Source organism: Paramisgurnus dabryanus, chromosome 2, assembly GCF_030506205.2.
Source record: "Paramisgurnus dabryanus chromosome 2, PD_genome_1.1, whole genome shotgun sequence".
Classification (NCBI taxonomy): Eukaryota; Metazoa; Chordata; class Actinopteri; order Cypriniformes; family Cobitidae; genus Paramisgurnus; species Paramisgurnus dabryanus.
Window position 1 is genome coordinate 11,386,642 of NC_133338.1, and position 23,059 is coordinate 11,409,700.

Sequence of the window (23,059 nt, forward strand, 5' to 3'; positions counted from 1 at the left end):
GCTTTAAGCCAGGTTTCTGTTAAACAGAGTGCATCTAAGTTTTGGTCAGTAATTATTTCATTGACAATTAGCTTTTTATTGGTAAGCGATCTAATGTTAAGAATGCCGGATTTTAACATTCAAGGTTCATCTGTTAATGTATTGTTTTCTGATTTTATGTTAATCAGATTTGTACCAGATGTGGTAAGCGGTGCTCTGTATTTGTTTGTTTGAGGAACAGATACAGTTAAAATGTGTTGATACTCTGGTAAGATAGACTCTAAGTGCTGGGATGTAAGTGATCTTGACATTTCAAGGCAGCTAACAGACGGACGGTTTAAGCCGATCCGTCTGTTTCCTGACCTGGGCCCTGGATAGTCAGACTATAACAAGCAGAGTCTTACCGCTTTCATGCTGGGCGATGGCATCTCCGATCACCCGAACGTGGTCCGTGAAGCTGCATCGCGTAAGGGTGCTCGCTCACTGAATGCCTTGATGGCTTGTGGACAGCTGGAGCCAGGGTGAAGTGGGCACTGTACCTCGCGTTGGATCTGCGAAAGACAGCTCATCTCCTCCACAGCTTCCAGCTCAGGTGAGGACAGGTCTGAAAAGCATACATCGGATGAATTCGCCATTAGATCGGCTAATGCTAACTTCAGCGGCACCGCTTGTTTATGCTAGCGGGCTATATGCTAACACTGGTTGTTTACTGGTGATAAATCGTTTCACGTAGTAGTACTGCTCAATAATCGTCACGGTAAAGTATTCCTAAGATAAACTAATAAGTTATATTATATAAATAGGAAAAAGATAGTAAGAAAATAGGATTTAGATGATGAACTCGCCGGAGCTCCGATGCACATTTCTCTCTCTCTCTTGCGTCTCTCGGCACATTGCGTCTCTCTGTGCTGGATTTCCTACTCTCTTTGGTCAATTTCCTACAATGTTGGCCCCATTGTCATATGCTTGTCCTATGTAGTTCCCGCTGCGTCGCCATTAGGGATGTCACGGTACCAAAAATCTAGTAGTCGGTACCAATACCACAAAAAAAAGTACACGGTACTCGGTACCTAAGTCGGTACCACAGTGTGTAAAAAAGAACAATTATACTTAAACATTTTTTTTTTATTAAAACATTTCAACATTATAGAAAACTTTTAAAAGCTTCTTTTTAGGTTGTCTGTGTTTGTTGACTTTTCTCCTGACTCTCTTGGTGTACATCCTTCTCTGGCTGATACTGTCAAAAAGAGAGAGAATAAGAAAGATATTTTATTTATTAAACATACTGTCTGAAAATGACTTATAAATCAGCTAAGAGTACAGGTGCTAAGGTCCATTTATAAACACACACACGCGCGCACACACACACACACACACACACACACACACACACACACACACACACATACACACACACACACACACTCTGAATGCAAGCATTAGTTTAATATCACTCACGTTGTTGCAGGATGAAAATAGTTATTAAAATCCCTTAACATTTTAATAAGTTCCTGTCTTATTAAGTTCCTGTCTCCGCCTCACAAAATGTCAACTGGGTTCAGCGTGTGTTTGAAAGGTTACGCCCCTGACTACGCATGGGTTTTCCGGTTCTTCTTACTGAGATTCCCAGGCATGAATGTAAACAAGCAGTTACATTTCTTTATAAACGATGGTGTCTGTACTGTCCTACCACTTCGAGCTCGATCCAGAGAGTTTAGACGGCCGTTACGATATAAACGATGTCCGTCAATGAACGCGATTGGATTGAACTTTTTTAGGTGTCCTTAGCTCTGCCAGAATGCTAAACGAAGATGAAAATGTGTTGTAAAGACATCCAAAAGGTAATTATAACGCACTACATTACTTTGCAAACTATATGGAAACACCAAATGTAGCACATAAGAAGTATTTGTTGAAATGATTATAAAACTATTTCATTTGTTAACATTATTTTACTATAGTAAACTTTATTATAAAAGACTGCTTACATCCTATATTACTGTGCAAACTATATGGAAACACCAAATGTAGCACATAGAAAGTATTTGTTGAAATGTTTATAAAACGATTTAATTTGTTATTTTATTTGTTAACATTATTTTATTATAGTAAACTTTATTATAAAAAACTACTTACATACTAGATTACTGTGCAAACTATATGGAAACACCAAATGTAGCAAATAGAAAGTATTCATTGAAATGAATGTTATTTCTACATTATTTCACTATGGTAAACTTTATTATGAAAGACTGCTTACCTATAAGTGCTATGTTATTACTTATTTTGTTTAACAGGTTCCAGGACCTCTTACCTGCCTGATTCATCATCCAGGTTTTGAACAAATTGTCTGAATCCCTACACAGAGAACATTTATTGTACCGACTATGGGCCTTTGAGGCGCAGGACAAATGGTGTGTGACAAATTGTGATTTGATCAGATCCGAGGACTGATTCCTTTTCCGAGGGGAAACCCGTTTCGCATGATCAAAGTCACGCACCGTTGTTTGCGTGCTCTGGTAACAGGAAGAAAGCCATGGCTTCTGTCCCAAGGTCCTGTGTTGGGTGCGCCTTGTCGATGTGTGACGCTGACAACAGACGTGTCCCTCACAGGTTGTTGCGATTATGGACTCCCATTTCCTTCTAGACCTGAGGAGCCATCATGTGTTTGTCTAGACAGACATCACATCGGTGGTTTCTTAAATACATTTTTTAAGGAGGTCTGCAATCAAAGTCACGCATCAATGTCTGCGTGCTCTGGTGGTGTGGAGGAAACCTTGGTTTCTATCCTCAGGACTGTTTTGAGTGTGTGGTGCTGGTGTGTGACGCTGATAACAGACGCATGCCTTACAGGCTGGAGTACAGTTATTGAAAGCCAATAGGGACAAAATCACAACATTGTTGATTTTGGGATAATGGCATTTGTGGTTTATGGACAAACTGTGCTCGTTGACGACAGTTTAGATCCCAGGCCACTTGCATATGGCAGATGCCTGTAAGGCAAAGCCCATTTCCTGGGAGTTGAGATTCTGTGTACCACATCTGGAGATTATTTGGACGTGCAGAGGTGGATCTGTTTGCGTCTCAGGACACCACACACTGCCTGATGTGGCTTTCTCTTCTTACCCCCAATGACTTACCCCCAATGATGTGGCTTTCTCTTCTCACCCCCAATCATTCTGCCACATAAGTTCTGGAGAAAGTTTGCCAGAGATATGGTAGCTGTCAGCTTGGCCTCTGAGAGGGCCAGGCTCGTAGGCTCAGGTCTCCCAACTGAGGTTGTGGAGACCATACTTTACTTCTGACAGTCCCAGTCAACTGCCCTGTTGTTGTGGTGCTGAAGTTTCTGTAGGAGCAATTATCTGCTGGCTTAACTCCTACCACTCTTAAGGTTTAGGTGGCAGCAGTCTCTGCCCACCATACTCCTTTGGAAGGATGTCAGGGTCCCAAATAAGGTTGTGGAGACCACATGATTACTCCAGAGCTTCCTCAAGGAGAAAGCTTAGGCCTTAAGTGGAGAAACTACACTTCTTGGTGTTCAGCTCACCGGACAGACCCAGTCAACCTTCCTTTGACGTGGTGCTGAGGTTTCTACAGGAGCAATTCTCTGCTGGCTTAACTCCTTCCACTCTTAAGGTTTAGGTGGCAGCAGTCTCTGCCCACCATACTCCTTTGGAAGTATGTCAGTGTCCCAACTAAGGTTGTGGAGACCATATGATTACTCCAGAGCTCCCTCAAGGAGCTTAGGCCTCTTAGTGGAGAAACTTCACCTCATGATGTTCAGCTCACCTGACCGACCCAACCAACTGCCCTGTTTATGTGGTGCCGAGGTTTCTGCAGGAGCAATTCTCTGCTGGCTTAACTCCTTCCACCCTTAAGGTCTAGGTGGCAGCAGTCTCTGCCTACCATGCTCCTTTGGAAGGACCTCATGCTCCCGAATGAGGTTGTGGGAACCAGATGATTACTTCATAGCTCCCTCAATGAGGAAGCTTATGCCCTAAAGTAGAGAAACTTCACCTTTCGGTGTTCAGCTCACCTGACAGACCCAGTCAACTGCCCCTTGACGTGGTACTGAGGTTTCTGCAGGAGCAATTCTCTGCTGGGTTAACTCCTTCCACCCTAAGGTTTAGGTGGCAGCAGTCTCTACCTACCATACTCCTTTGGAAGAATGTCATGCTACCAACTGAGGTTGTGGAGACCATATCATTACTCCACCTTTAAGGTATAGGTGGCAGCAGTTTCTGCCTACCATACACTTCTGGACTCTCTGAGGGCAGTCTACATACCAGGCCACCTGAATGTGGCAGATGCCCCTTCGAGACAACAGACATCTCCGGTGGGAGTGGAGACTTCATCTAGATGTGGTGAACCACATCTGAAAAAGGTTAGGACGCGCAGAGGTAGATCTGTTTGCATACCAGGACACCACACTTTGCCCACTGTGGTTTTCCATGGTACAGGCGTGGCCGAGGCTAAGTCTGTATGCTTCCCCCCTGGTTGTGTTTATCCCTCCACGGGGAAACTTTATTCCCTTAAGTGGGAAATGTTCACCTCTTGGTGTTCAGATTATCTGACAAACCCAGTTATAACTGCCTGTCGACGTAGTGCTGAGGTTTCTGCAGGAGTGTTTCTCTGATGAGTTTACTCCTTTCACCATTAAGGTTTAAACGGCAGCAGTTTCTGCCTACCATACTTTGGTGGAAGGCTCATCATTGGGTAGACACCCGTTACTGGCTCGCTTTCCTTGTGGCACTCGCAGGTTGCGACGTGTTAACTGCACAAGGGTGCCAACTTGGGACCTACCAGTCATGCTGGAAGGGCTCTCGTCGGCTCCGTTCGAGCCATTTGAGACTTTGCCAGATAGGTTTCTGGCCTTTAAGACTGTGTTCCTTCTGCTATCACCTCTTTAAAGCGAGTGGGGGACCTTCAGGCCCTGTCAGTATCCCCGACATGTCTGGAGTTTGCACCTGGGATGGCTAAGGCTTTTTTATACCCGAAACCAGGTTATATTCCCAAGGTGCTGAACAATGTGCGGAGGCCCATTGTTCTACAGGCCTTTTGTCCTCCCCCTTCAGGAGTATGGACCAAGAAAAGCTGAATTTGGTGTGTACATACGTTCACAGGACTGCTCATTGGAGGAAGTCCGAGCAGCTATTTGTGTGCTTTGGTTCACCCAGAAAAGGTTTACCGGCGACCAAGCAGACTTTGAGCAGATGGATAGTAGGGATGCTATCTCACTGGCTTATGAACATCAGGGCTTACCCTCACCTGTCGCTGTGAGGGCCCACTCTACCCGGGGTATGGCTGCCTCCAAGGCCTTAGGGTCAGGCCCATCTCTTCAGGACATGTGATTCGGCCGGTTGGTCTTCGCCGCTCACCTTCGTCAGATTTTATGGTCTAGACCTAAACTCCTCTTAAGGGTCCCAGGTTCTTTGCCTTGACTGTGTTCAGTTATACATGTTACAGGCATTTGGTAGTATGGAAGCATCTTGTTCCCCAAACCGTTGCTATGGCGACGCAGCTCGAGTTCCTTGAAAGGGAACGTCTTGGGTTACGTAGGTAACCCTGGTTCCCTGAGAAGGGAAAGAGACGCTGCGTCTCCATGCCATACTCCCTGCATCCCTTTAGGCACTTGCTTCGGCACTGGTAGCGAGTGTGTCTCGGGTGTTTGGGATGCCTTCTTATACCCCTGGTCCGCGCGGCATCCAGCCTATTTCCAATCATCTCGTTCCCTTCTCAGGGAACCAGGGTTACCTACGTAACCCGAGAAGTTTTCAAACGGAATACCTAGTTTATGGAATTAATCTAAATTGACGTTTAACAGGTTAAGGCCAGCTGTTTCCTCCACTACCATGAAACCAAGAAAGTGCTCCTGGATGCCAGGTTCTCCTTTCAAAGAAACATTATCTTTGAATAATAGACATCTGCTCTAGATGACTGATGTCAGATGTACAGTCAAGAATGATGGAGAAATATTTTGACTGCTTGATATCTGCAACTATTGCCTCCAGGATTTTACTACTAATCACCTGTATCAGCTAATTTTGGATGTGTTTGCCTAGTTAGTGAGTTTCACCATTTTGAATTCTGTTTAGATGATTCTCCATCACCGGGTAAAATTATGCAATTAGTTCCACTTCTTTAAAATGATGGTGGACAGTGCCAGTGCCAGCCGATGAGGGGGCGTTTGAAATACCATGTGGGGGCGATCACATGAATGCATATAATTATCCCAGCTAGAAAATACATAATTGAAGTATGTTCCTTAACTCTTTCACCGGCATTGACGAGATATCTCGTCAATTAAGAGAAAACGCTTCCCCGCAAAATGACGAGATTTTCCGTCTTTCCGCAATACTGCTATTATCCACCAGGTGGCGCCCTTCCGCAACTTTTTAAACCCGGAAGTATTGCCCTATGGCAAGCGGCTGCATGTCCGTGTCTGTTTTAAAGATTGCTCTGAATGGGATCTCTATGAAAAGTCCGTCACAAAAATGGAATTATCTCTGGTTTTTGCTCAAAATGTGGTGTTTTTGCAGAAACCTACCCATATTCAAAAGCTGATTACAAAAGAACCACTAAAGGTAGGATGAAACGTTTTTTTTTTTTTTTTTGAAAGCAGAGGGTCTGTTCTTTCATTTGGTATATTGTATGTTTATATATTTTAATGTACATTTATCGTCTTAGAAAACTAAGAATAACGAAGGGAGACGTTGCTTCGTTTCAGACGTTTAATGAAAACAAAAAGAAAGCGAAAGTAAAATACAGCGTGTGCTTGTTTAGCAAATATTTTACAAGATGGCCGTTCTAGAATCCACCAGAACCATTCACAAACCTTCCTGTGAATCACATGACCTTTACCATTGCTCAAGGCATCCTGGGTAATGAAGTCCATTCACAAATCAAAACGACACAATTTTTTAACCATATATGAACACGTAACATGAACTGTTAGTCTAAATGTTGTTAATCTAAATATTAACTTACTAAATTTTAACTTATCAATCTTAACCTTTGTAACTATTATTTTAAATAGTTTTCTAACAACCTTTTCTCAACATATTTAAAGAAGAACATTTTCTGGAAAGCATTAAACTTTGGTGAAAATCATGAAAAACGCTGGCGCTGGCTGGCAACTTTTTTTAAAAACGCTGGCGGTGAAAGAGTTAAGTTTTAACGCGTTAAATTGTAGTATGTTCCTAGTACCTGCTAGTTCTAAAAAAAATTGCATGCGAGCAACGTAGTAAATACAGTTTTCGATAGGTTCCAAGAAATGCAAAAGCAGGCTGCAGCATTCAGGAGATACCTTCCCCCATCGGCAGAGGGTACGGGGACCGGACGCCACTCCCAACCAAAGACAGATCTGAGGAACATCAGGCATGTTTTTGCCTGCACATATCGATGTGATCATAGCAGCCACAAAAATGATAAAGTTGGGCCAGTTATACACTGTAAAGCAGTTCTAGTCTGCTACGTCTCATAGCAGCTGCTTCCAGCGTGATTCCCACTGGTCTGTTGAATATGATACCTCTAAAGTGGTGGCTAAAGAACAAGGGGTTTTCCCCAAGGGGCAACCCATTTCACATGATCAAAGTCAACATTGACAACAGACACATCCCTAACAGGTTGGGGTGCAATTGTTGAAGGCAGAGATGGACAAAATGGAAACCCATCATTGGCTATAGAACATAAATTGCCTGGCGCAAAATTTAACTAGCGCAGGGGATTCTCCTGTGGCCTCAAACTGTGCTTGTTGATGGCAGTTAATATATCAGGCCACCTGAATGTTGCAGATGCCCTGTCAAGACTATGCCTGTATGCATTCCCCCCGATCACTCTACTCACGGGAGTTCTGGAGAGATTTCACCAGGAAGGGGTTCGGATCCTGCTGGTAACCCCATTCTGGGTGGCCCGAGTACAGTTCTCGAACCTCATGTCTCTTCAGGAGAGACCTTCTGTCTTAGGCAGGGGGTGCAGAAAAAAAGTGTGTACAAAAATATTCCAAGAAAAATGGACAGTACAAAAAGAAATTGATTGGTTTCTGAAGAAATAGCTAAAAATATATCAGAGAGAAACAGTGCAGAATTAAACTGTGGGCACTGAAGACGGAGAATAAAAAAAATATAGATCATAAAGATAGTTCTGAGCAGGAGAGGAGAACATTTAAGTTTTTTGAGGAGATGCATTGGGCAATGTCAGTAATTCACATGCATTACAAACAGGTAACCTTAATTTTCTAATGGACTTACAGTAAAAATACACACGCATGCTAATACATATCCTCGAGTTTCCTTCAAAACAATCACATCTTTTAATGACATAAGCGTACTTGGGTTAAGTATAACATGAGTTCATTTTTTGGGCACACACAATTCACTTCCCCACTTGCACTCACACTGTACTTTTTAATGATCCATGCCCGAGCACACTTTCATCATTAGGATGCAACTGTTTTAAAGAAAACAGTAAGTAAAGCAATCTCTCAACACTGGAGCCCATCATAATGTTAAGTATGGGGTTTCTATTTTGAGTTATTGGCATGGGATGACACACAGCTTTTTCGCCATGCCTATCATATAACTTAATCAATCCATCGCTCATGCCGCTCAGACGTTCACATAGTCGTGCTGTGTTTATCAGGTGGTTTTAACAGAGGCAGATAAAGTGGAATGACTGTTGTGCACTCATACCATCCAAACCGCCCGAGCGTGTTTGATCCTCAAAGCCTGGTTTGTCTGTACCTGGGCACTGTTTGGTTAATAGCACCTAGCCCAGTTGCAGAGGTGGGCTCAAACGCAGTTTACTTGTGCTCGGAATGCAAAGTGTGAGCGCAAATGGCACAGTTCAAAAGGTGAGATAGCCTGACTACGTCAGACTTTGTACTTCCGCTAAATTTCATTACGCTTCTGTACTCAGTCTGAGATACCTCCCATTCAAACCGTTTTCCTCAGGTCTCAAAACAACCGGCGAATCAATGAACAGAGGGCGGGCTGAGAGCCGTGACGTAGACGCTAAGCGCCGAATGTACGGTTGTAGTTTGTAGTGGACATGGATGCACAGAAAGCTATTTGCTCTGTTGTGGAGAACCGGCACTTGCCAACTTAATCCCGAACAAGAAAAGTGTTTGTTAAACATTTTGAATGGAGATTATGTTGTTGCCCTACTCCCGACAGGTTTTGGGAAAAGTTTAATTTATCAACTATTATCGATCGTCAGCGAGAAACTGTGTGCAGCACAGCTTGACGTGCACAACAATCGAGATATCATGGAAGGAAATTTCATTGTTCACAGTTAATGGTGGAGGACGCGTGGGCAAACATTCTTTGGTGACGTTCCTGAATAACCAGAAAAAAAGGTAGGAAGATTTAATTTACATATGGTTATGGCCGTCTGGTGGAAGAGTTTGAGAGGAGAGAGGGGCGTTCCTCCACTTAGACGTGAGTGGAAAGACACCGTAAGGATAGTGTTCAACTAGCTCTGGCCCGATTTACTTTACATAATCTGCAGAAGTCGTTCATAGCCATGTTAACTTTGGTATTTCGCTCGATGGGTTTGTTTTCACATCATGCGTGTGTTTTACAGCAGAAATTTGATGCGGCTGAGCTGGCGCATAACGCACATCATATCCAAACGTTATGTGATTGGCTTACGTTTAGACCAATGATTTTAAACTTCAGACAAGCCCCTCCCATGAGAAGGAAAACGATTGTCAATTATGCCCAGCCAGACTCTGTCTATGAAGCGAAGCAAAATAGCAGAGGATGGTTCTACCAGGCTAAAGGTGAGACATCAGTTGCGCAAAAGTTATTCAACTTCATCTTCTTTTGTAAAAACCTTCTGATCCACCAGAATGGTTAGGTGAATGTCTAAGTGGCAAAAGCAATGAATTGACTAAGCAATATGATGGTGGCATGGTGAGAAGGCTGTGTGTCATTGTGTCCAAAATTACCGTAAAACTTCAAATAATAGCCAAGTCCCAAATAGACGCCTGTCTCTTTTAGACGCCTGGTGTGACGACAGGTTTGGGTAAATAAAGGCCTGTCTCAAATAAAGGCCTGGTCTGTTTTTTAGTTTCGGGTTGTATTTAATCTTCTAAAACCCGTCAGATAGTCTGTTTAAGACAGTTCTATGGTGCAGATTGAACACGCTTAAGTTTTTTTTGCTTACTGGTAGATGTCACGTGACAGACGCAGTCGTTCCGTTACTCATCACTATGACAACACAACAAGCTTCGTCGCCAGGATTGAGGTGATGATGACAGTAGCGAAGTGGCAATCGGGAGAGTCTGGACTTTTCCCGGTGGGCCGGTAGTGTTTTGAGGCCGCTGATAATAGCCGGGCTTTCAGTCTTTTGTCATGCATGCACTCCCGCCACACATTGTATTTCTCGCGCGGAAACACTATTTATCATATTTAATATGCTGCAGCGCCCAAAATGTATCTGGCCGCACTGCTCTCTCTCTCTATCAAGCCCGTCTTCCCTAGAGTTCTAGTCGAGCGAGCCAATACAAAAAAAAGAGAAGCAGGCTACACAATAGCCAATCAGAAAATAGCACTGTTGTATCTGGGTAAGATTTCACGCAACAACCAATAAAAAACATATTCTTGTTTGCTTTATTTATACTGCCAATAATTTAAGACACTAATAATTATAATAATTATTACACGAACTAATTTGTTAAACACATTCAAATTAAAAATAAAACGTAATATGTGGTAACCTCCTGCTGTCATGCTGGAACAATTAAATTAAAAGCCTGTCTCTTATAGACGCCTGTCTCTTTTAGACGCCTGGTTGATGATAGGTTTGGGAAAATAAAAGCCCGGGCTATTATTTTAAGTTTTACGGTACTAAAAATAAAATCCACAAACTTAACCTTACAATGGCCCTTCAGTGTTAATAATAAGGGCCGCATGATAAATTGCATGCGTTTGTCATGCGCATCTTGTCAGTAAAGCTGGTTCCTTGATTATTAGTAAATCGCAATCAACTGCTTTCAGATAGAGCAGCATTTAATACACAAACCATTCATTATTGTTTGCTATTATGAATGTAGAAATCAAGGACTACTAATCAAGGAACCAGCTTTACTGACAAGATGCGCATGACAAACGCATTCGATTTATCATGCAGTCCTAATCAGATTCAGTGCAATGATCAAAACATAGACAGTTTTTTGACTTTTTAAAACTGTGGATGCTTTAGTTTTTTAAAATTTGAGAGCCACCTAGTGGATAATAGTGGAAATATGTATTGCCCTAAAAACTCGTCATTGGCAGAAAAGTGCTTTCTCTAATTAACAAGATACCTCGTTAATGGCACGAAAAAGGTTATTATCCTGCATTTGATCATTTTTTGTTTTTTTCCCCCGCAAAATCTGAAGTTTGCTTATCCATGCTTTCTCTTTTGAAAACAAACCACGCTTGTACACTTTTGTGTATGATAAGATCATAAAGGAGCGTGTGACTGTAACGGTTAAATGTCCCTGTGTTACCTGTGTTTGTATTGTGTTCATGTATGCCCTTCTCCCTGTGTTAATTAGTGTCTCCGCCCCCTTGTTTATTACCATGGACACTCATTGTTCCTTTGCATTACCCCTTGTGTGAGGAGCTCACTGATCTCTGTTTTAGACATTTTGCAGACATTTCTCATGTGAAATAATGTTTTTCAAACTTTTCACCAGGAAAACCAACAGCTTAAATTATAAATCATTATTTTAAGCTTACTATTGTGAAATAGAATGAGGCCCTAACCCAACTGCTAGACATTCTGGTAAATCTATTTTAGTTAAAACAGACCTCAAGTTTAATAAATAAAATAAATTAGCAGGTATTTGTAACAGGTTTTCATTAAAATCTGTCAAACCACAGTGTATAATTTTTACACATTTAAACTGAAAACAGTTAAACAAATTTTCTAAGTTCTAAACAGGAAAAGAAAAATGGACCAACTGCGGTCCTTAATGGATGACTGGGGTCAAAAGTTCCTGAATGCTTCCTCAAAAGAGTTTGAAGAAATTATGAGGAGGGAACAAGTTAGGGATGAAGAGAACGCAGCACGTCAGAAACGGCAGTTTAGGATGACTCTCATGAGGGCCTTAACAAATTCCATGACACTATTGATCATAACATTATGTGATCTGGTTGGTATATCTGGTTTTAAAATGGTTTTCATCTTACCTGTCTGGCAGAAGCTTTAGTGTTAATGTGAATCAGATCATGTCTGAAACTGCACAGAGTTATCGTGTGGGGTACCTTAGGGTTCTGTCTTGGGTCCTATTTTGTTCCTCTTCTACATATTTCCTCTTGGTCAGATAATTGGTCACTTAAGTGATATATCTTATCATCTGTATGCGGATGACATCCAACTGTATTGTTCCTTTAAGGAAACTGAGTTATTTAAATTGTCGTCCTTAATCAACTGTCTTACTAGTATCAAACAGTGGTTATGTGAGAACTTTTTGCTTTTGAAATTTGACATGGGTGTTATTTTTGAGTAAGCTATGTCCTTGGAGCTCCACTCAAAACACTTAGGGCCAGATTTACTAAGCGCTTGCGCCAGCGTAAACCATCATTTTGGCGGTAAATAGCGATGTCGGAATTTACTAAAGACGCGCAGTGGATCATTAGCGCTGAAAAGGTGTGGTCTAGTTCTTTTTGCGACTGACCTGATTGCATATGCATTTCTAGGAGTTTCCCTTTCAGACGCAAACATTTTGGGAGGAGACTATTTAAATGATTCACGCAACGCGATTTACTAATGTTTGCGCATGTGTTATGTATGGCATTTGCGCGACTATTTAACGCCGAAAAAAAGCATGTCTTAAATCATTTTGCGCTCGAAATGGCTGCAATTGTTGTTGCTAGGAGGAGACATCGCAGAAATCAGAGACTGCATGGTAGAAGGGAGAGGATTTTTTCCACACGTATCAATTTATTTGGAATGCCAGAACAACAAATTATCCAAAAATTTCGTTTGCCTAGCCATGTTATTCTAAATTTGCTGGAAGAAATACAAGACGATCTGGAGCCCTCAACTAGAAGGAGTCACGCAATCCCAGGTGTTTCAAAACTTCTTGCAACACTTCATTTTTTGTCCTCCGGTTCTTTTCAGTCTACTGTGGCTACATTAGCTGGAATTTCACAATCCGCATTTTCACCTGCGTTGTCCGTGGTGCTGAAGTCACTGATGAAAATAGTACATCAGCATATAATATTCCCAAATCGGCCGGAAGCTTTTGGTACAGTAAAACAGGGTTTTCAGACCATGTCGGGTTTCCCAAATGTGCTTGGATCAATCGATGGAACACATGTTCAGCTCATCCCTCCATCTGAAACAGAGCATGTGTTCCGCAACAGGAAGCACACACACTCCATTAACGTCCAGGTAGTTTGCGACTCCACAACCCTGATTACCAACGTTGTGGCTAAATACCCAGGCTCTGTTCATGATGCATTCATTTTTCGGAATTGCTCACTTTTCCAGAGAATGAGGGATGGTCAATACGGTGATGGTTGGCTTTTAGGTATGTCCAACATGCTTTTGTTATTCCTTTTCTTACTGTACAGTATATTTAACGTTATTATTTTATTAAGAGCCCCACTCTGTCTTATGCTTAAGGTGACCGTGCTTACCCGTTACATCCCTGGATCATGACACCAGTACAAAACCCGAGGTCACTGGCAGAGGAGCGCTACAATCAGGCCCACTGCAGTACAAGAAACGTGATTGAGCGGACATTTGGTTTGTTAAAAAGCCGTTTTCGTGTGCTAGACCGAACCGGAGGAGCACTTCTTTACAGCCCAGAAAAGGTGTGCCAAATTGTTGTTGCATGTTGCATGCTTCACAACATTGCAGTGCGCGCTGGTATGCCCGTGGAGGCAATTGAGGAGCTGAAGATGAAGACCCTGGTCAAAACCCCGAACCCGTGCAGACTGGGGATGGACGACAGACACGGGATCTCTTAATAAGAACCTATTTTTCCTGAACGTTATCATTTGAAATGTTTTTCGTTGTTTCTTACAAAATGTGAAATGTCCCGTCTTGGTTTAAAATAAAATTGCCACCTCATGCAATAATATCTAGCCATTTTAAGCGTTAAAATATTGTTTGTAATGTGCACTTTAATTTAAACGATTCAGGACCATGGTGAGCACCCAATGTTCCCTTTATTAGGTTTTAAACAACTGAAAAATAAATGTACACTTACAAAAACATTTTTCTTTTTAATGTTTCGGTTTCTGACTTACTAACTTGTAAAAGTTACTATATATATATTTAGTCAATTTAAATACTTTACACAACACTACTTTATTTACAGTGAATTTAGTTCACAAATACAAATTATAGTGTAATGGTAAACATTGACCATTAGAACAGTTTTGTGTAACTACTGAAACAGACATTTCAGAGACGTTTAAGCCAGTATTGTCAAAATTTGAAGTTGAATACACCGCGATCGTTACATTGACACAAAATAAAATTGGTTGAACAGAACCGTCAGAGAAAAACACGATTAGTAACGTTGCAGATTTTATTGACATAGTATACACTAATAAGTAATCAAATACTTTCGACTCAAAATAATTAAAATAAATCTAGCCATTGTGTGGCTGCATATGTAATGCGATAAAGGCTATTTGTTGCGCTTGGTCTTGCGGTCATCTTGGCTTTCGACGAGTTTTCTTTTGTGACACCGGAGTCCTGGTCGTCCAGGGTGTATTTGCCCTGCGGAGCTTGTGGGGTTTCTGCCATTATGGTTTGGCCGATCTAGAATACGAAGCAGGGATTCATTCATGGTCTGGGTGGCCTGGACTAGACCACGGACGGACATATCCAGACCTGAAACAGCTTTGACCAGCTGCCGAGTGTGGCTGACAAGGGCTTCGGTGTATCCAGTAATTTTCTGCATTGACACAGACAATTCCTCAAGCCCATTTACCAAGCTTGGCAAGGTCTCTTTTAACGCAGTGGTCTGCATATGTTGTTCGTTAAGTAACTTTAAGTCAATATCAGCAAGCGGTAGTTGCGTTGAGGAGTTATCACATTGAGGATATACTGTGACTCGTGAAGCAGTTGAAATGTCGGCATCCAAACTAACAGCTGAAGATATTGTTCCTGTTTTAAATATTACATTATTAGACAAATTTGCATAAGCTTATGATGACATTAATCAATTTTATATTGAGGCATATAGCCTATTCATCTACCTTGAGAAGAACTCTCCTGAATAATGGGTTCCAGTGAATCAATTCCATCGACGCCTGTTACTTGCTCTCCGGTGAGCGACATCTGGACAAGTTCCTCTAAAGGCGTCAGGGGCATTTCCTCAATAGGACCACCACCGGTCTTCTTCACTGCTGCTTTATTAAAAGCGACCTTTTCTTTTGTACGTCTCCTTAGGTCATGCCATCTTTTCTTAATTTCATCAGCGGAACGCGATTTACCCCCTATTGCATTTACCTTTTTCGCAATACAGTTCCAAATGTCCTTTTTGCGAGCAGTTTGGACATTGCGATTTTGAAGCATTTTACTATAATTACTACACTCCTCTACTAACACATCCAGTTCTTGGGCAGAAAACTTCTCCCTCCGCTGCCTCTCCTTGGTCTTTTCCGCCATCATTTTACCAGATAAGTTCACGCGTCTCTCTGCCTTTATTTATCGGCCTGTATATCACATGCACCTGCAGGAGCATCATCTCTGCTTATTTGCAACCATGCGCTAATTTGCGCTGCTCTTAGTAGATTGGTTGGTCATTATGGAAATCAGCTGTTGCGCCTGTGTTATTTAATTAGCGCTTTTTTAGTAAATAACCCGCAGATATCACCACTCCCATCAGCGCATTTTTGGAATTGCGCTCATGCGCTAATTTGCCCTGTTTAGTAAATCTGGCCCTTAGTGAGAAACTGTTTCTTTCAGCTGAGGAACATTTCCAAATTAAGATAGTTTGTGACTAAGGGTGAGTTGGAGATGATCATTCAGGCGTTAATCTCCTCTCATTTATACTACTGTAACAGTCTTTTTACATGTTTGAGTAAGAAGAACCTTTATCATCTCCAGGCTGTTCAGAACTCTGCTGCAAGGCTTTTAACCCACATTAAGAAAAGAGAACACATCACACCGACTTAAGTAGCACTTCACTGGTTACCAGTCCAGTATAGAATTCATTTTAAAATACTGTAGGTATGATGACAAAATTTTCAAAAACCCCAAAACTCAAAATGTATCACATGACTAGAAGGAGCAGACATTCCCATTTACAACTAGATGGGGAGGCTGCAGACCTGGAGCCGGTAGATTTACACCCCTGACAGTTTTCCGCCCCTGTTGTTCCTCATGCGTCCAGTAGGGGGAGAGGGAAATACAACTAGGATACTTGACTATTTAAACAACCGTTTATGAGCACTATTTATTAATATATGATGTTTTATATAAACAAGGTTTGGGAGGAGCTGATCAGTCTTCGCCCCGGGACAGCACGCCACTCACGCATATTAGCAGTCCCACTTTATTGTCAGTGAGGCGAACTCGTAAATACACATTTAAGCGAAACTTGTATAAACTTACAGTGTACACCGCAGTCTGCACACTACGGAACCACAGACAGTAAAAAAATCCATATCTAGTCATCTTGGTTTTTATTATTCGAGCTAAAAATAAGGATCATGGGTTTAAATAGAAGCGTGTTTTCCTGTTATTTCCTATGGCATTTAAAATCGATTGGACCCAGAAGCGGCGCATGATGACGTCACACTTAACTATTTATATTTATTTATAAACTGTTTTTATATACTATATATAAGAGACTGACTGATATATGATGTTGTGAATTTATATTAAGTTACATTTAGATATTAACCATATTTAGGCCATTACACATACAGTACTGTGTAATCATATGGATCCTAAATGAAATATATGCTGTACAATCCACAATAGGCTTTATGACCAGCTGCACTACTTCCTGAACTTCAGCCAGCTCCTTGTTTCCTGTCTGCCATTATTGGACAAACTGATTAATCCAGGAGTGCCTGACCTCTGTAGTCACAAACAAACTGATTAATCCAGGAGTGCCTGACTTCAGTAGTCACAAACAACAGACCTGCCAACCTGTACGCATTTTGCGTAGCAGGTACTCATTTTGACTTCAAAGTACGGTGGTACGATTTGTCACTAAACTACGCAAAAACCTGATGACGCCCTTTGCCGCGCGAAGTACTCAAAAGAAGCAACAGAAAAAAGAAAAATATGTCCAATCATAGCACTGGGCTCATCCACCACATAGAAAGTGGGGATGATTGACAAGTCATATGGCCAATCAGTAACAAGAGTCTGCTATCGATGGAATCACAAAATCCAGCGTGATCTCCTTCCTCCACCCGCAGTTTCTGACCATCTTTTTCAACGGTGAGTCAAGACGTCTGACCCGCTAAGGTAAACTGGTCAGGGTGGATGTGCAAATAATGAAATAATGCATTAGCTTAATCCTTTGAAGTCGACGGTCGCGCGGGCTCCGTGCACTTGACCGCAAGATGCGCTAACATTACTTCTGCTTTGTAAATGAGCATCATTTATAATTCAGCGCTTACGAAAAAGTACAATGATTATACCATGGTGAGAGCATCCAGTTTTAGTCAAATAAAAATGGAAAGTTCACTCTCAGTGAAGGGAATCCACCTGACATCCGAGTGAAGCGGATTAAATGCGTTCTGAAATAACGCGCTCTTGATAATTGTCAATAAAATAAAACGTCATATACAAACCACATCAAATAACTTAAAGTTTTATAAATGGAGAATATCTCGTGTCTCGAGCGCCCACGTGATAAGTGCCTATGCCGTACTGTAGGCTACTGCACTGTAAACAAAGCTACAATAAATTACAGACAGACATACAGTTAACAGCACTACTGTCACAGTTATGGTTGAATTTAAAGCAGTGTTAACTCTAAAATACTGTCTTAAAGGTATAGTTAACTAAAAACATTAGTGATGTTACGTTCGTGAACGAATCGTTCTTTTTGAACGAATCTTTTATGTGAACGAATCGTTCTCGTTCACGCCATCCATTGACTCATATTTCTCGTTCACTGAAATTTCCCTCCCTTCTTGAGGAGCACGGACAAATGATGCGCGGCTTTCTTTCCGCCTTCAAAGAGTGACAAAACTACGAGCCAATGGCAATCGAGTATAAGCTGTGGCCGAGCATATGATTGGCTCAACGTACTGAATGAATACGCCCTTCACTGACCGAGCCGCTGTTTTGAGTCTGAACGAACGTGAGAGAGATAGAGAGATCGCGTTCTTAAACAAACTGAATGACTGGTACAGGTTACAACCTAATGAATGAGAGAGATCGTATAGATAGCGAGTGCAACGTAAACAATCTTGTGAAAGAATCATGTGGTTTTATTTTAATAAAAGTTATAGTAACCATGTTTAGGCGGACTATTTACCTTAATACAAATGATAAGCAAGGTAATTACTGTTGAAAAAATTGGTATTTCTGTTTAATATAGTTTTATATGTCAATATAGTTTAATCCACCCTTTCACCGAACTTAAATCAGTCATCTGCGTCTGAACGAAGTCTTGAACGACATGACCGAAATTATATGATTCGTGAACGAGGATCTGATGACTGACGAACCAGAGGAGGCATGCACGGGAGTCTTTATTTACAACAAATCCAGATTAGATGTACTATGAATGTACGTGTGTCTTAATATATTCGGTAACTTGATAAAATTATGCTTAGTATTTCACAATTTGAGCTTTATTAAAAACTAATGAGTTTTTGCAAAAAGTCATTCATTGTCTTAAAACACATAATGACACACATCTTCGCCACCTATTGGCGTATTTTTGTAAAATTAAGAAATGGTCACTGAACGAATCAGTGAACGAGTCTGAACGAATCATTTTGGTGAACGAACTGAAAATGAACGAGTCACCTAAATGAACGAAAATTTCCATCACTAAAAAACATGTAATTCAGTCACAGTTTACATAACAGAACAGACCATCCAAACATTTGAGTTTCTTTATTGTGTGATACATAAGTTATTTTAAAGAGTGTTGATAAATTCAGTGTCTGGTCCCCACTCCATTTTATTTTTTGCTAGTCAGGGAAAAACAAAAACATTTTTCTAATTTTTTTTGTGTGTGTTTCACTCAAGAAAGAAATCATGAAGGTAAGACACAATATGAGGTTGAGTAAATGATAACAGAATGTCATTTGTGGGTTAACCATCTCCCACTATTTAACAATCACTTTTAACAGTGTTTGTGCAGACATGCTAAACTTTGGAGAATACAGTATTTAACATTAATAATGTTATTAATCACCATGTAAGGCAAATTTAGTTAAACATGATTTTATTCACATTTATAATTATTTTTAAAGCAGATGGCATGATGGGGAAAAAAGTGCAATGTGCAGCATGTTACCTTGAAAGTTACCAAGAGGTGTGTGTGCGTGCGTGTGCATGTGTTAAATTATATGTAAAAAACCCGTGTTCTGTCCTTTCGGCCGATGCTACTGTACTCAAAAAAAATTTCCAAGGTTGGCAGGTCTGAAACAAACTGATTAATCCACGTGTGCCTGACCTCAGTAGTCACAACAATAATCAGACACACCTGTATTAATCAGTTTGTCCAATAATGTCAGACAGGAAACAAGGAGCTGGCTGAAGTTCAGGAAGTAGTGCAGCTGGGCATAAAGCCTATTGGTCATCATACAGTTACAAAACATGTCCTACATAGCATTTTATGAAGACAAACACAATTTAACTTTTCTAAAATTCCAAGGGTCATTTAAGAGAAAGAGACAATATTGTGGTTCACAAATTTTTTTATTAACACCATCACTCTCCTATGGTTTTCCACTCTTCTTTAACTTTTTTTATCCTGCTGTCAAAGTGCTCCCACTCACTGATAAAAATAAATAAAGCAAAGGTTGAATAGTGTTAGAAACAATGGTTACTTATAATTAATGGCTAAATGTTATGTTTAAACATTTTTTCCTTTATAGGATCCTTACAGTACCTTGTGTCAATGACAGGTCCTCGCAGGAATTTCTCCTCAGCCTCCAAGATGGACACATGTTCCACAACAGCAAGAGCACAGATGATGGACTACCACAGAAAGAATTGAGATTGATCACAGCCCAAATAAGCCAACCATCATTTTGCATTTTTAGCATGTTGCATGTTTTTACAACAAAATCAAAAGTGCCTTTTCTCGATTAACACAAAACTATTATTTTAGAGCAATGGTCTAACATTATGAATAAACTATTTGACATTAAAAGGTATAGTTCACCCAAAAATGAAAAATTCTGTCATCATTTACTCACTCATGTTGTTACAAACTTGTATAAATTTCTTTGTTCTAATTAACAAAGATATTTTGAGAAAGTTTGTTACAAAACCGTTTGTGGACCCCATTCACTTCCATAGTACTCTTTTTTTATACTATGGAAATCAATGGGGTCCACAAACAGTTTCGTTACAAACATTTCTCAAATATCTTCCTTTGTTTTCATTAGAACAAAGAAATTTATACGAGTTTGTAACAACATGAGTGAGTAAATGATGACAGAATTTTCATTTTTGGGTGAACTATCGCTTTAAAAACAATGTGAATATGACACCATGCAGAGCACAACTAACACACCTCTGGAACACACCTCTGACCTACCTCTGGAAAAAGGACATCCATAATGAATCTGATCTGGTCACTGTGGGTGTGTGTGGGTGTGCTGTCCAGAATTGAAGTCAGGTAAGTGTAGATATCATCAATTTGCTCCTTATCTTCAATGAACAACGGCACAGGCACTTTCTTGATGGAACAATTGGAAAAAGTGTCAAGCCACTTTGATTTCTTTTGTCCATTGATGGACTGTGCAGAGAAAATTGAAAATTACATTAAAAACATTTCCATGTATGTGTAAGTTGTTTATTTACTAGATAAGCTATTGGTTTAGAATGCAGTTAAAGAAAGCATTCTTGATGCATGTACCTGAATGTGGTTATCGGTTCCTCTCTGCAACAACATGTTGTGGCAAGTCATGTGTTAATCCTGGAAAACTCCTGTAAAGAGGTCGTAATGTCCCTTCGGTCAGGCATCTTGCAAAAAATTGACTTTGTTGGCCCCTGTAGGACCTCTTGTTGTGGACAATAAACAGGCTGCATTGATAATTTAATGTATAATTAATAATTACATATAAGTAATGTATAATGTATAAATAATTTAGTGACCTGTAATACCTCAGTTTGATCAATTATAAATTAAAATTGTAATGTCACAGGATTAGTATTTAATTTGCATTGTTAGATACAATACAATAAACTTTATAGCAACCTTCTAAGGAAGAAAATAGAAAGGCTCATCGAAGTGAAATTGAATGGAATGTTCAGCACAGTGTAAAGGGCATACTGAAAAAGATTCAAGATTAATTTCCAGAAAAAAAATAGCTTTAGTATCCTGTTTTTTATCCTTACCATGAGCATGAAAACACCACAATCAATACTGTTGGTCTGCTGAGGAAAGACCTTTAGGAAACAAATATATTAGAATTTAAAATAATGACATACACAGACGTGAAAATATGTACAGTAGTATTGTAGTTGTGTGTCACCCCAATATCCAATCCTGTGACTTCTGTCCACTGTCCAGGGTCAAGACGATGTGCAATACTCAGTGGCGACTGGTGCTAAAAAAAAAGTTTGGGGGGGCACAAACACACTCAAAATCAAGCTTTTACTGTAGTAATGCAGTACTCTTAATAGCCATTTATCAGGTGATGAGTATCATTAGGCTACTACTTAGCTAAAATGCTGAAAATGTTACAGTTGAAATCAAACCCACAAAATAAATGTACTATGAAACTGTAATGAACTAATATCAAGGTAATCATTTACACACACACACACACACACACACACACACACACACACACAGAGGTTGCGATAGACTTTTTCAATCTCCGTCATTGTTTTGATAAACAACATTGCAGTGGTGTCAAAAGTATTCATATTCATTACTCAAGTAGAAGTATAGATACTAGGGTTTAAAAAGAATTTTGTAGAAGTTGAAGTATCAACTCAAGCTTTTTACTCAAGTAAAAGTGAAAAAGTACTGGTTTCAAAACTACTTAAAGTGTAAAAGTAATGTAAGAAAAAAAAAATGCCATTACGGAAAAAAGCCTAGGCCGTGCCACAGGGGCCTATTGTGCACTGCCCTATCTCCTCTAAAAAACGTTTCTAAAGGCCATAATAACTATAGTGTTATATTAAAAATGTTAATGTTAAAAAATTTGGGATGCACTAGGGCCAGGGGTAGGCAACATCAGTCCTGGAGTGCCGATGTCCTACAGCAGGGCTATTCAAGTCTTACCCTGGAGGGCCGGAGCACTGCATAGTTTAGCTCCAACCCTGATCAAAAACACCTGAGCAAGCTAATCAAGGTCTTCATGATCACTAGAAAATCACAGGTGGTTAAGTTTGATTAGGGTTGGAGCTAAACTATGCAGTGCTCCGGCCCTTCAGAGTAAGGCTCTGTTTACACGTACATGGTTATTTTTAAAAACTGAGAGATTTACCTTCGTTTGTGCCCCTCGTTTACACGCAAACGGAGAACTCGCCTGTGAAACCGATTGTTTCTAAGAACTCCGGCCAGAGTGGAGATCTTGAAAATCTTCGGTTGCACGGTTGCATGTAAAGTGAGACAAACGGATGTTTAAGCAGGGAACATCACAGAGTATGCGCCAGAGCTCGCACGTACGTCAAAAGTGCGACCCATGTTTACATGTGACTGCTACTCTGAACGCTTCCAAGATCACATTTATGTTCGTGCAAACTCGTTTCGTGTGTTTGTATTTGCAAATACAGCTGCTCCATTATGTCGAGGAGCAGAGACGAGTGCTCTGAGGTCAGCAATTTTACGCGTGTTTGACTTCATGCGGCGCTGCAACGGATGATGTCAAAGTACCGCGAGAGCGATTCGAAATTAGACCTCTACGTATGATTCCTCAACTCGCTCTCGCGGTACTTTGACGTCATCGATCACCTACTGCAA

The 23,059-nt window shown here is 40.6% G+C and overlaps 1 long non-coding RNA gene across 1 annotated transcript; it reads right to left on the reverse strand.

Moving 5' to 3' along the window:
* Positions 1-19,842: 19,842 nt before the first annotated feature.
* LOC135783748 (uncharacterized) lies at positions 19,843-20,873 on the reverse strand. Its single transcript, XR_010545760.1, has 3 exons — positions 20,681-20,873; positions 20,027-20,115; positions 19,843-19,912 (listed from the first exon to the last, which is right to left on the reverse strand). It is a non-coding gene; the product is annotated as an uncharacterized lncRNA (long non-coding RNA).
* Positions 20,874-23,059: the final 2,186 nt, after the last annotated feature.